This window comes from Tursiops truncatus, chromosome 9 (assembly GCF_011762595.2).
Source record: "Tursiops truncatus isolate mTurTru1 chromosome 9, mTurTru1.mat.Y, whole genome shotgun sequence".
NCBI classification, from domain to species: domain Eukaryota; kingdom Metazoa; phylum Chordata; class Mammalia; order Artiodactyla; family Delphinidae; genus Tursiops; species Tursiops truncatus.
In genome coordinates, this window is record NC_047042.1 from 93,425,504 (window position 1) to 93,440,107 (window position 14,604).

The 14,604-nt window shown below is 42.8% G+C and overlaps 1 gene segment (V, D, J or C); it reads left to right on the top strand.

The window, feature by feature from the left end:
* Positions 1–14,604, top strand: part of LOC117313628 (T cell receptor beta constant 1-like) — a 62,105-nt gene that overhangs the window by 18,228 nt on the left and 29,273 nt on the right.

Sequence of the window (14,604 nt, forward strand, 5' to 3'; positions counted from 1 at the left end):
GTCTACAACCAGAAAAGAGCCCCCACCAATAATGCAGGCACCCTGATCTCAGACTTCCAACATCCAGAACTGTGGGAAATAGTTTCTGTTGTTTATAAGCTACCCAGTCTGTAGTATTTTGTTATAGCAGCCAAACAGACTAAAAACACTATTCATGATTTGTTTCCATCTTAATTTTTGGTTCACTCATTGTCAATGTCCTTGGTAGACAACCACTTCTATATTCTTCCATTAAAAATGGTTTTCTCCAGTATTCCATCCTTTTCTCTCTTCTTATTACTTTATACACTTTCCCTGAGCAACATCATTCAAGTTCATCACTTTAATGAAACTCTCTGTTCTAATAACATCAAATTCAGTATTCTAGTCAGATATCTAATCTGAGCTTCAGCCCAATTTATGCAACTTTCTACATGGTAATGTCACTTGAAATCTCCACTGGTACTTCACACTCAATTCACCACATTCTACAAATGTAATCCCTGTGCCAGTCTTGATGAAAACCAATTCATCCAGTTTTTCATGTGACTAACCAAGGAGTTTTGAAGAACAGTCAGGGAGCACAGTTTCACAGCAATCCTTAAAAACTGGTTCCTGTATATAACTGAGTTTTAATGTACTTCATATTTGAGAAAAAAAAGCAAAATGATTAAAACTAAATATACCCAAATTGCATGCAAAAATAAAAAAATAAATTAAAAAGAGGAATATACACACACATAGAATGACACACAGTTACATGGACACACACACACATATGAAATGTTAGGTTTTCCCTAGACATCCAGAATCCAGGTCTCTCTACTCTCAGATGGAAAAGCCACAGTTTTCTCCCAGTTTCTTTGTCTGGGATTACCAAAAAGTTCCTCAAGTGCAGGAAATAGACATGAGGTATGTTCTTAGAAACATGTAGAAAAAGTGAAAGGAAATTTATAAGAGTAAAAGATGAAAATATTAAACAGAAAACATATTATAGACCTGGGTTAAGCTGGGAGAACAAAGGCATCTCAGTGTTTGGACTAAATAAAAGGATGGTAAAAAGAGAGCACAAATGGTGCACAGCAAAATGCATGAGCAGAATGGTGGTGTGGATCTGAAGAAAGAAAGAGAAAAGGGGTGTGGGCTTTACAGTCATTTCCCTTCTTCTACATCATAGTCCTAATAATTGACCTAATTATCGAACTGCAGAGGGACAGGTACCCCCAGTGCGCGCTCAGGGTGAGGGGAACTTTGGCAAGCCCCTCACTAAGGGGAAATCATTGAAGATGGAAATCTTTGTAACAGGAGAGTCAGTGGGATGAAAGTAAACTTGCACATTTGGGTAAATTGGTAAAAGCAATTTTGAGGAGGAGTTTAGGGAGACAGTAGGGATGATGAAGAACCATCCTAAGGACCCAGACTATGGAAATAATTAGAAAATTCAGCCGCCATACATTAATGAAAATTTGTGATGCTGAAATAATAATGTGTGTAGAGATTTAAGAAGAGACGAAAGATAAGAATACACCACTATGAACCTGCGCAGACAGAGGCCACCAGCTTCTTTTCAATCCAAGTTGACCAGTTGTACGTGAAAATCTCATTCAGTGTGATGGAGAAAATGGGCATGCCTTCTGGTCTTCAGAAGGGGCAACTGGCAGACAAGATATCACCGACTGACTCCCTAGTACCCAGGTCTTTTTTCACTAATGCCAGAGCTAACACGGACACCCCACCATGAACTCCCCTTCCATGAGCACTGGGCCTTCTCTGCAGTGTAGCTCTTTGTCTCCTTGGAATAGGTGATCCATGGGCACAGGTAGAATGTCCTTGAGCTTGGTTTGCCAGACCCTTACATTAAGCCTGTCTCTGGTGGTTGTACATCAGCTCTCTCCTGAGCTCTCTCTCCAGGTACCATCTTTCTTTATCCACAATGTCCATGAATGCTGATGCCAGGAAAATCCCAGCTTATCAGGTTTCAGGGTCAGGAAAGAAGGTGATGGTGGTGTGACAAAAATATGTACTGTGACTTATATGTAATATCCAGATGAGAGCCAGGAATGGGGCTACAGCTCATCTATTGCTCACTTGGTGCAAGGAGTACCAACAATGGGAGTCTCTAAGACATATGTGTCTTTTAAAATAAGGCTGAGCATTTCTCCCAACCTGAAGATGTCCAGCCCTTCTCAGACACTTCTGCCAGCGGTTAACCCACAACCCTGCACAGCCGCTTCCTCTCTGCACAGAAGGGTTGTCACAGCAGGAAGGTGGCTCGGCTTTCCTGGGCCTTGCCCCTACCAGGGGAAGCTACCGCCTGCAGAAGCTCGCGGAAGCCTTTCTCCACCCCCACCGGGGAGACATTTCCAGCTCCAGGGCCCCAGTCAGTAGGAGTCCATCCGCAAGTTACACAAAGGACAGCACCTGTGGGTGAGCTGTCACCATCCTCTTTTCCTTTCTTCTCTTCTGCTGTTTCAATAGGCTCCCTCCACCCAGGCCCTTTACAGAAGTAGCCTGACATCAATCCAGCTCCCCTCACACCACCTGCTGCAGAGCGCATCTTTCTAGCTGACACACTTGGTCTTCAAGAACTCTCCCCAGGGCCGCCCAGGCTGTCCAGCCCATTGCATTTCCCTGTTCCCCTCTCCCACCCTCTTCCAAAACAGCATTTGAGTGTCCTGTTCTACTCCATTTCCAAACAAACTGCCTTTCCAACTTCAGGTCTTGGCCCTTGGATTTCACTTCTTCAGGACTCAACACCTTATACGGGGTTATTTGATAAGTGCATTTCATCACCTGTCTACCAAGGTAACCTCCGATTGCCCATCACGTTTCCTCCACTAGGTCAACCTGCAAACTCATGCTCTTCTCTGGATCTCATGACCGCTTCCCAGGTTCCCCAGGAGGTCTCTGGTCATTTCCTGAACACAACACGCCTTTTACGCATCATAGTTTTGCAATAGTCTTAGTGAAGTAAGTTCTTGTTTGATGTAAATCTCCCCATTGTGTGTGATATAAGGGTTGATGAATTGAATGGAAGCTCTGGGAGGTGTGGACCTCTGTGCCTCTGTGGTCCATAGCTGTACTCCCAGTGCCTGGCATATAGCCAGAGTTCAATAAGTATCAATGCAAGGACTCTATGACGCCTTCCAGAATTCTAATCAGAAGATGTCCTCCTTATCTCTCTTTCCAGCCAAGAACCCTTTATAGAAGCTGCTTAGATAACAAGGCCGATGAGTAAAGTCTCTAAGAGATAAGCTTTTCATGCTGCCCATTTCTTCTCTAGACTTACCGATTTCAGTAAAGCCTCACCATCCCAGGCTCAGGCATAGAATTTTCTAGTCTTCGAATCCAGTCATCTCCAGCCCCAGAGAGGAGGCGTGGTGACCAGGGGTAGGAGGGGAGTTCTCCTGGAGAGAGGCCCTTCACATGAGCTGCTGGGGTCACTGGGCTTAGCGCAGGCACGTTGACCCTCTGCCACCAAACTGCTGCCGTGAAGACAAGAAAGAGCTTGTGACAAAGGGACGCTGTGAAGGTAATCTCTTCCTGAGTATCTTTCAGTTTGGAATTTCTCTCCTTCACAACAAGTAAGAGAAAGGCCCAGAATCCTTTCCCTCCTGCCATGGCGTTATCTAGTCTATTTGTCTGCCAGAGCAAATAATATTTTAGCATCACCCTCCCCCCTCCCCTATACGACAATGTTATTTTCATTAACAGTCACGTAATAATCACTAAAAATCAGCATATTCTTGATTTGTTCTTTAGATTTAAAAAAAAATCAACAATTACAAAATAAGAATGTATTAATGCATTTCAATGTTAAAAATCTTACTCAGATTCAATGAAATAGCCCATGTATGAACCCAAACTTGTATTTATCAAACAAAAATCTTACACTTCACAATAAATATTGTCTCACTGTTTAAAATTTTAAACATAATCTTAAATTGCGCATAGAGTATGACAGAAGTGACAAGTTTATTTCTTCATCTTGACAAAAATTAGGCATATTTTAATGTTTAAATAAAAAAATTTAAACATTAAATTTTTTGTTTAAAAAAATTTGTTTAAAAAAATTTGTTTGTTTGTTTAAAAAACAAAACAAAATTTTGTTTTGTTTGTTTAAAAAAATTTTTGTTTTAAAAAATTTTTTGTTTAAAAAAATTTTGTTTGTTTCTTCATCTTGACAAAAATTAGGCATATTTTAATTTAATGTTTAAATAGAGAAATATATAGTACTGAGGGGCTGGGGCAGAACCTGTGCCTGAAAGGAGCATGAATGATCCCAAACTTCAAGGACCTTAACTCTTGAAACAGCCAGGGTGTGACTGGGGAAGCTGCGTAACTAGGAATTCTCCAAATCAACTTCTGTGGAGAAACAGTGCTTGTTAAGAGAGAAATTATATGCGTGTGCACACACACATATACATATGTGTGTGTTTATACAAAACATACATATATAAACATGGAAATCGTTTCTCGCTTAGACCAATGAAAGATTTTTATGGAAGGAGTTTTTTTTCTTTTTTAATGAAGAAAAATTCTTATTTTACCTCTATGCGCCAGGGAAGAATTTTAATCTTAGCCTAATGCCTTTCATTTAAACATGTTGATTACATTGCATATTTACAGATTTCACTATCTTGTAAAAAAATAAAAAGGAAAACACATTCTAATAGAAATAAGAATGATGTATTGAGTTGAAACCCTTTGTATAAGTAAATAATGCAGTAAAACATGTTCAAAGGGTTTCTGTGTTGAGTAACTGGGTCAATAGTCTTGTTTAAAGCAGGGTTTTGGCTGTTGGATTAGGTATCAGATCTTTACAGTAGTGTCAAATGTAAGGAATTTAATCTGAATCTTCATGATTGTATGATTTTATATAATTGCAAAAAACCATAGAAGTCGGGCTTCCCTGGTGGCACAGTGGTTGAGGGTCCGCCTGCTATGCCAATGCAGGGGACACGGGTTCGTGCCCCGGTCCGGGAAGATCCCACGTGCCGCGGAGCGGCTGAGCCCGTGAGCCTTGGCCGCTGAGCCTGCGCGTCCGGAGCCTGTGCTCCGCGATGGGTGAGAGGCCTGCGTACCGGAAAAAAAAAAAAAAAAAGGTAGAAGCCATTGTATGATTATAATTGATTTGTGTTGTACACAGGCAATTTTTCAACAATTTATATGCCATTAGAAAATTTTAATAGATGAGGGAAGAGGAGTAACTACAAATAAAATTTTGGGACATACAATCCTCATAGCGGCGTCCGCATCTGACCCTTTTGTCATGATGAGTGTTCTGAACATGCACCAACATCACCTGGTGAGTTGTTTTTTGTTGTTACTATTATTTGGGTTGGGTTTTTGTTTTGGTTTTTTTGGTGATGACACTTAACATGATCTCTTTTAACAAATTTTTATGTGTACAATTTGGTATTGTTGACCACAGGCACAATGTTGTACAGCAGATTTCTAGAACTTAATTATCTTGCACAACTGAAAATGTACACCTGTAGAACAGCAACTCCCCATTCCCTGCTCCCCGCAGCCCCTGTAAAGATTCTTCTTTCTGCTGCTCAGGGTCTGACATACTAAGTGAAAAAAACCAGTCACGGAAGGACAAAGCACGTAAGGGGTCATTTATCACCAAAGTTGTTTAGAATTTCTGGCACATGGTGATAATAAAAACAGAACAACTTGTAATTGATTATTTTTTATGTCAGTATGTTTTACTTTATTTATATTTGGCAATTGTCCAAATAATGTCCTTTATAGCAAAAAGGGGGAAAGATTCTGGTCCATGGTCCAATCCAAAATTACGTCTTCTGCTTAGTTTTTATGTCCCTTTACTCTTTAATCTGGAATGCTCCCCAGTCTGTCCTGTCTTTTGTAATCTTGACATTTTGGCATTAATATAAGTTAATGTTGTGGTAAAGCATTGCATAAAAATAATTTGTACTTTCCATGTTTCTCTTGGTATAATATTTTCAAGGTTTTATTAGGAAAATTTCTATCGCAAAAGCAGAGAGAATAATAAAATGAGTCCTAGTACCCAGATTCAATAATGAACATTTTGCCACCCTTCCTTCTTCTATTCCCGGCATTTTTAGTTGATGTATTTTGGTGCAATTTCCAGACATCGTAATATTTTACTGCAGATTTTAGTAAGCTCTAAAAAAATGACCTTTTCTTATCTTACCATAATATTACCTTACCTAACAAAATTATTTCTAATTCCTTAATACTACCAAAATTATATACACATTCCTCCTATCGTTACTGAGTCCAAGCTCGCACTGCTCACCACACGACAGGCCAATAAATCAGGAGAAAAAGTGTTGGGGCAAAGCATAGTGACTTTATTTGGAAAGCCAGCAGACCAAGAAGATGGGAGGAACCGTCTTACCCAAGTTAAAACTCAGGCTTCTTTTACTAAACGGGGAGGGGGAGGGGATATTGCTCGTTGTTGCAGACTTCTTGATGCTGGCCAGGCCCCAGCAGGGATGCCATAATCCTTTGCTCTTGCTGTTGTCCAACTCAGCGGGGTCACAGTGTTCCTGTAAACCTCCAACAAGATAAATGTTATTCTCTGTTCTGCAACTTTGTATCTCTATGTGAATGAAAACTGTTATACCTTTAAAGGTCAAGCCTGGGAGGCAGAGCCTTGAGAATGGGCTATCATGTATATTTCAGGTTCTAGGCAACATTCTCTACAAAAGTGCAGAGTCAGCATGACTAAGCACAGGCAACAGAGCACAAAGGTTAGCGCTAAAGGAATAGATCCAAAATGGAGTCAGGTTTGTTCTTCTCTGTTACGATACTCTGCAATGCAAGACGCCAACCTGGATGCACAGATGTCCTGGGGATAGCTGGGAGCTATTAGCAGCCTGATAAAAATCTCCTAAATGCTAAAATCAATCATTTCAAAAGCAAAGAGCAGCCTAACAGGAAGATAGAACTTGAATCAGAACACAAAGTCAGACATACTTCTTCTGACCACTTCTGGTTAAGGGATTTCATCAGGAATTCAGGGGAAGGAAATTGATGGTTAGTGTTAGAATTTCCCTGGAGTTTGTAGCTTTTCCTTCCTAGCAGGTAAGCAGAGCCTGATGCATTTGTGTAAGGTGACTGTTACAAAGGTATCATGCAGCTTAGAGAAAAAAATCAATAGAGATGATGTAGGATATTTGGTAATGAACGAAAGTTTAACATCCATGGAGGCTAAAGAAGGCATGTTAAGTGTAGTTTTAGTTTTATAGATTAGATTTCATTGAAAACAATTCCTGCAGAAATATTTTGGAAGGTCAATCTAAACAGACAAAGACTTACATAAGGCTGCTGAGTAAGAGAAATCCTTTATCAGTGAAGAATTTTAATGTAGTGTCTGAGACAAAATTAGTTTTCAGCAGATAATGGTAGTAGGGATAACAGTCAATGCTTTTAATGGCTACATTTATTGAGACATGCATGGTTATAACCAATTTCTATGTATCAACTTGTTGCTTTCTTACCATAACCCTGGGAGGTTGGTATTTTTATTAGTCCCATTTTACATATAAGGATGCCGAGGCCCAGAATTTGCCTGCAGCTACAAATAAGTCAAAGAACCAGGTTTGAAACCCAGGCAGTCTAGGTCCAAAATCTGAAACCAATACACTCCTTATAATAATTACTGTTATTAAATAATATTGTATGAAAAACTAAACGTGCTGTGAAGGAAATATATGTTGAGAGAGAGAAACAGTAAAGTATTCCTAATCAGGAAAAAAAAAATCCCCACTTTGGAGATTCACCTTCAGAGACTCACAAGAGGACACATGGGACTCGGCATATGGTTGTGCTCATGGCTAAGATTATTACACAGACCTTGTAAGGATACTTAGCTAGAGCATAAGAGGAAGAAGACACAGGCAGGACTTCCCTGGTGGCGCAGTGGTTAAGAATCCGCCTGGCAATGCAGGGCACATGGGTTCGAGCCCTGGTCTAGGAAGATCCCACATGCCACGGAGCGACTAAGCCTGTGCACCACAACTACTGAGCCCGCGCGCCTAGAGCCCATGCTCTGCAACAAGAGAAGCCGCCACAATGAGAAGCCTGCGCACCGCAAAGAAGAGTAGCCCCCGCTCGCCGCAACTAGAGAAAGCCCTCGCACAGCAATGAAGACCCAAGGCAGCCAAAAATTAACTAATTAATTTAAAGAAAAAAAGAAAAAGAAGACACAGGCAGAGTTCGGAGGAATCCATGCGAGACATCCATATGCCCTCTGCATCCCAGGAAGCTGCACACTTTCATCCCAGCAATGAAAATACAGCAACCCGTGTGCAATGTTTCTGCCCAGAGAAGCCTGTTAGAGACTCAGCATCCCAGATATTTTGGGAGGCTGGTATTATAGACTGAATTGTGTCTCCTGAAAATTCCTATGATGAAGTCCTAGCCCTCAGTACCTCAGAATGTGACTATATTTGGAGATAAGGTCTTTAAAGTGGTAATTCACGTTAAATGAGCTCATTGGGATGGGCCCTTTCCCAATACGACTGGTGTCCTTATAAGAAGAGAAAATTAGGACACAGACACACGCACAGAGGGAAGACAATGTGAAGACAGGGGGGAGAAGACAGTCACCTCTCTCATCCAAAGAGAGAGGCCTCATTAGAAACTAACCCTGCCAACACCTTGAACTTCTAGCTTCTAGAATAATGAGAAAATAAATTTCTGTTGTTTAAGTCACCCATTCTATGGGACATGATTACGGCAGCCCTAGCAAACTAATAACAGCTCATCACATAGGCACTGCCTGCCTGGCGCATACCAAATGCCAGACTCAAAGCAGTGTTCAGCATCAACTACATCGTTTGTGCAAGCACTCTAGGTGAAATGAACCACACCCACCACTTACCAAGTGGTGCAACACTCCCGAAATCCAAGTTCCCAGATTAAGGCAAGGGCCTACCTTGTAAGCAGGTCCTTCTACAGATCAGACAGACAACGTTAACTTTTTTCTACACACACACACACACACACACACACACAAACACTCCCATGAAGAAAAGGGCTGGCTTTCACTTTAGCGCCTCCAAACTCTCTAGAATCTAGAGGGTGGCTGAGGGGTCATGAGTGTGGGCGGGACAGTGACGTCACAGCCAATCTGCCTATAGCCTGGGCCTGAGAGAGGACCCATTCTTGCCTCGAACCTGCCATGGGAATCAGGCTCCTCCGTGCGTTTTGCTTCCTGGGAGTAGCTGAGTCCAGAGAGTTGGTGGCAAACCCCTGTCCTATTATTTCTAGACCCTGGATATAAGGTTTCCCCCTCATCAGGCTTCCTGGTGGCCTCTTTTTTCACCTCCTCCATCCCTCTTTCACAGGCCTCATGCATGCAAAAGTAACCCAGACGCCAAGCTAGCTGGTCAAAAGAATGGGAGAGAAAGTGGTGATAGAATGGATACAGAATATGGATCACGAGAGAATGTTCTGGTATCGACAAGACCCAGTTCTGGGGCTGCAGCTGCTCCATTTCTCAGTTAGTGTTGACAGTGTTGAGAAAGGAGATGTGCCCGATGGGTCGAGTGTCTCCAGGAAAAAGAAGGAGGGTATCCCTCTGACCCTGGGGTCGGCCAGCGCCAGCCAGATGTCTGTGCACCTCTGCGCTAGCAGTGAATCCACAGCACGGCACGGCCACACCCTCTGTGCACAAAAAGGGCAGATGCAAGAGGGGGTGACCCTAAGTCAGGGCTGAGCTGTGCTGCTCTTACAGCACGTGTGCCCATTAGAAGAAAGGTGGACAGTTAGGAAGAACTGAGCCCATAGCCGCGTGTCTTGGCCAGGACAGCACAGGGTATATTTTAAGCCCCACTCACCACTCCTTTCCAAGTCAGGGGCCATTCTGAAGTGAACCTGACCAATCTTACATGTTGTTTCCAACCTAAATTCATGAGACTCCAGCCAGGAGGAGGAGTCCTCTCTCAGAATCACGCTGAGGAAGCCCCGCCTTTTTTTTTTTTTTTTTGGTGTGTGGGCCTCTCACTGTTGCGGCCTCTCCCGTTGCGGAGCACAGGCTCCGGACGCGCAGCCTCAGCGGCCATGGCTCACGGGCCCAGCCACTCCGCGGCATGTGGGATCTTCCGGGACCGGGGCACGAACCCGCGTCCCCTGCATCGGCAGGCGGACTCTCAACCACTGCGCCACCAGGGAAGCCCTCCCCTAACATTTTAAAATCAACCTTTCCTTTCCTCCCCTCCCCTCCCCTCCCCTCCCCTCCCCTCCCCTCCCCTCCCCTCCCCTCTCCTCCCCTCCCCTCTCCTCTCCTTTCCTTTCCATCTTTTTCCCTCTTACTATACATTTGCTACTCTGCTCAGTATCTTTGCTCTTTTTAAAAAATTAATTTTTATTGGAGTATAGTTGCTTTACAATGTTGTGTTAGTTTCTGCTGTACAGCAAAGTGAATCAGCTATACGTATACCTATATCCCCTCTTTTTTGGATTTCCTTCCCATTTAGGTCACCACAGAGCACTGAGTAGAGTTCCCTGTGCTGTACAGTAGGTTCTCATTAGTTATCTATGTTATACGTAGTATCAATAGTGTATGTATGTATCAATCCCAATCTCCCAATTCCTCCCACCAGGCCCCTGCCCCCTTGGTATCTATACGTTTGATCTCTACGTCTTTGCTCTTGATTGAGGGTACTCACACATTCTAAACCCTTTGTTGAGGTGAATGTTATTGTCCATGTGCTGATTCCAGAGAAAGTTTGTGGGATTTGAATTCTGTTCATTCAATCTATAAAGAGGAAAACTCTGATAAAAATACATCTTTCTCCAGGTTCTCTGAATGGTCAGTAATGTTTTATTGAAAAATTCTGATCAGGGAAGGAATAAACTATGATGCAGGAGATGGTAAGAATTAGATGGTAAGAATTGTATCTGAAGTTGCAATGCTTGGGACATTCTTGCTTTCGTCCTCACATGCAGGGAGAAAAAGGGAGTTACTCCCAGAAGCTGTCTGTCCTGGAAGAATGAGAAAAACTTTCCCCAAAGACCCTGCAACCTCTCATAGCATCTCATTGACCTGAATTATGTCTCATGTTCCTTCCTGAACCAATTACAACCAGGTTAAGATGATTTTGATGGACTTAAGTGCATCCAGGTCTATTCCTAGAACAGGAAATAGAGTCAGATTTGCCTAACTTAATGGGCAGCATGGGAGAGAGATAGATAACTAATCAAAGTTATCAGCATCGTCCTAGGAAGAAGACTGAGGAGATGTATATTGTATGAGTGACTTTAATAATCATTAATGCTGTTCACCAAGTATTTCTGGGGCCCACCTTCCTGGCACACGATGGAATTGTACCCCTGGTTCCTGGAGGTTGGGCAGGGGGTGGGGCATGAGAAGTTGCAGTGAGTGATTAGTAAGCAGAAGTGACATGTGTCACTGCCAGGCCAGAAACTTTAACAGCCTATGTGAGGCCTCCAGACCTATCTTCAGTTCTGCTTGGGAGGCGAGTGAGTGCTTGAGATGGTGACTTCTGCTTCAGCCTACGTTCCTGAATGAGGAGACCTAGGGCAGAGCCCCCAGACAGCCTGTGGTGGAGATGAACAAGAAATAAACCTTTGTTTTTAACTCCCCCCACCAAAAAAAATTAGGTTATATCCCTACTCACAATCAACTGGAGAAAATATCTGTTTATTTTGAAGAATGAAGCATCTACTATCCTTCTAGCAGCAAACATTGTCCAGACTCAGAAAATCAACTGCAAGAGAACAGAACAGGTATGAGCCTGTGAGTTTCCAGAGCTACCTGGGTCCTTCCCCATTACAGCTGCCATCACCTCAACTGAGCCTCTGGTAGAGAGAGCGCTATTCCCAGACCCAGTTCCTCTCCACATCTGTGCTGATCTGCAGTGCGCCTGCTTCTTCCAACATCTCTCCCTTCGCTTGGTTTTGGTTACGAAGCTAAACATACACCTACCTGCAGGTCCACAGCCAGCGCACTGCTGTCTTTGAAGGGAGCTGTATTCAAGGACTCAGACCCCCGGGCTGGTCATTTTTTCATAACATTTGCGTTCCTAGCCCTGAAACTGCATTCCTAGGTCTCTTTATCTGAGGCCTTGGGCTTTGGGTAGAGGGCTTTCTCAGGCCCCTTTGCCACGGCCTCCTCGTGGGAGGAGGTGGGGGAACCCTGGGACACTTCCCCATTCTGACTCAGTGCCCAGTACTTCTCCACTCCTCGCGCCCCCTTCACACCCTTCTCCCACACCCCAGGGTCCGAAAACCTGCTGGAGGCTTTTGTTCAGGCTTCTCAACAGTGAGAAGACCGCCCACGTCTGTGCTGATCCCCGGACCCTGAGCAGAATGCCATTACCTCAGGGAAATGGCACAGGGAGTCTGTGCTTTCTTCGGTCTTAGACTCTTGCTTATGCCATCACAGTAAGTAATTAGGCAATTTTCAGAAGAATTTAGGATTGCTAAAATAGAAAAAGATTTGGGTTTATTTTGGAAGAAAGTTTGGTGTATTTGACCAAGAGATTTTAATGTACTTAATGTTTCATGTCAAGAAAAATTGGATTATTCTATACTTTTTACCAGGATACTACTTTGTAAGGTTTATTTTGTTTTTTGGGTTTTTTTTTTTAACAACTTTATTGGAGTATAATTGCTTTACAAGGGTGTGTTAGTTTCTGCTGTATAACAAAGTGAATCAGCTATACGTATGCGTATCTCCCCATATCCCCTCCCTCTTGCGTCTCCCTCCCACCCACCCTCCCTATCCCACCCCTCTAGGTGGACACAAAGCACCGAGCTGATCTCCCTGTGCTAGGCAGCAGCTTCCCACTAGTTATCTATTTTACATTTGGTAGCGTATATATGTCCATGCCACTCTCTCACTTGGTCCCAGCTTACCCTTTCCCCTCCCCGTGTCCTCAAGTCCATTCTCTACATCTGCGTCTTTATTCCTATGTAGGGTTTATTTTGAACCACTGTCTCTAGCATCTCCCATAGATGTAGGGGCTATACACACACACCATAGAAAAGGGTTACTGGAATATTGTTATCCCTAATATACCACATTTCCTCTATTATAAGGTAAATTGTTTTTCACAATTTTATTTTTCTAAAATATTGGCAAATCCTATATTCAATGTTCATTGCTAATGCAATAGAATTAACAACCACTTAAAAATAACAATTATGTTTTTAACAGTACATCTTTTAATAGATGGCATCTCAGAATCAAAGAGATAAGTTAGTTTTGCAAACATTTCTTTCTAGAGGTTCCTCGCTTCCTTTAGGGTATTTAGGCCTATGGTTCTCAGTCATCCACCGGCTTCTGCTCTACTAAGGCACAAGCAACGGCAAACGTGAGGCAATCCCTAATAGCACCCTTGTTAGCTTCTGAGCTTTGGTGTCACATCGACATGGATTTGAGTCGGGCCTCTGTCACTTAATCTCAGATTGTGTGAACTTGTTTAGGTTATATAAAGTCTTCGTGTCTAATCTGTAAACTTTCTTAATCTGTAAACTTTCTTAATCTGTAAAAATGCCTAAGTCGCCTAATTCACAGACTGAAATAACTCCTATAAAGCACAGAGTAAGTGCTCAAAAACATTAGCTCAGTTTTTATGCAAGTATTAAACTGTTTCAGGAAGCTACATGACAGAGGAAATCAACTGGATGATGAAAAAGGACCATAGCACTGTTGTCATATTTTACAGAGGGGTGTTCTGTCCCATAGTCCATAATGAGCTGAATTAGAATAGAAGAAACTGTATTACAAATAACCATTGATGACCAAAATGAGGCAGAGATATGACAAATAGAGATACAACGCATATGAGTTGTGAATTAATTGTGAGAGACCTGAGAAGAAAAGAGGCAATAAAGATGAATTTCTGGGGACTTCCCTGGTGGCACAGTGGTGAAGAATCCACCTGCCAGTGCAGGGGACACGGGTTCGAGCCCTGGTCCGGGAAGATCCCACATGCCGTGGAGCAACGAAACCCATGCTCCACAACTACTGAGCCGGCGCTCTAGAGCCCGCGAACCACAACTACTGAGCCCGCATGCCACAACTACTGAAGCCCATGTGTCTAGAGCCCGTGCTCCGCAACAAGAGAAGCCACTGCAATGAGAAGACCGCGCACCGCAACGATGAGTAGCCCCCGCTCGCCACAACTAGAGAAAGTCTGCGTGCTCTGCAACGAAGACCCAATGCAGCCAAAAATTAATTTAAAATTTAAAAAAAAGATGAATTTCTGAGCCTAGACAACAAGATGAGTGGGGATACCATTTATTTTTTAACTAATTTTTATTGGAGTATAGTTGCTTTACAATGTTATGTTAGTTTCTGCTGTGCAGCAAAGCAAATCAGTTATGTGTATAAATATATCCCCTCTTTTTTGGACTTCCTTCCCATTTAGGTCACCACAGAACATTGAGTAGAGTTCTCTGTGCTATACAGTAGGTTCTCAGTAGTCATCTATTTTATACATAGTAGTGTGTGTATGTCAGTCCCAGTCTCCCAGTTCATCCCACCCCGCCTCCCCCTCTTGGTGTTTGTTCTCTACATCTGTGTCTCTATTTCTGCTTTGCAAATAAGTTCATCTGTATCATTTTTCTAGATTCCACATATAAGCGATATTATAC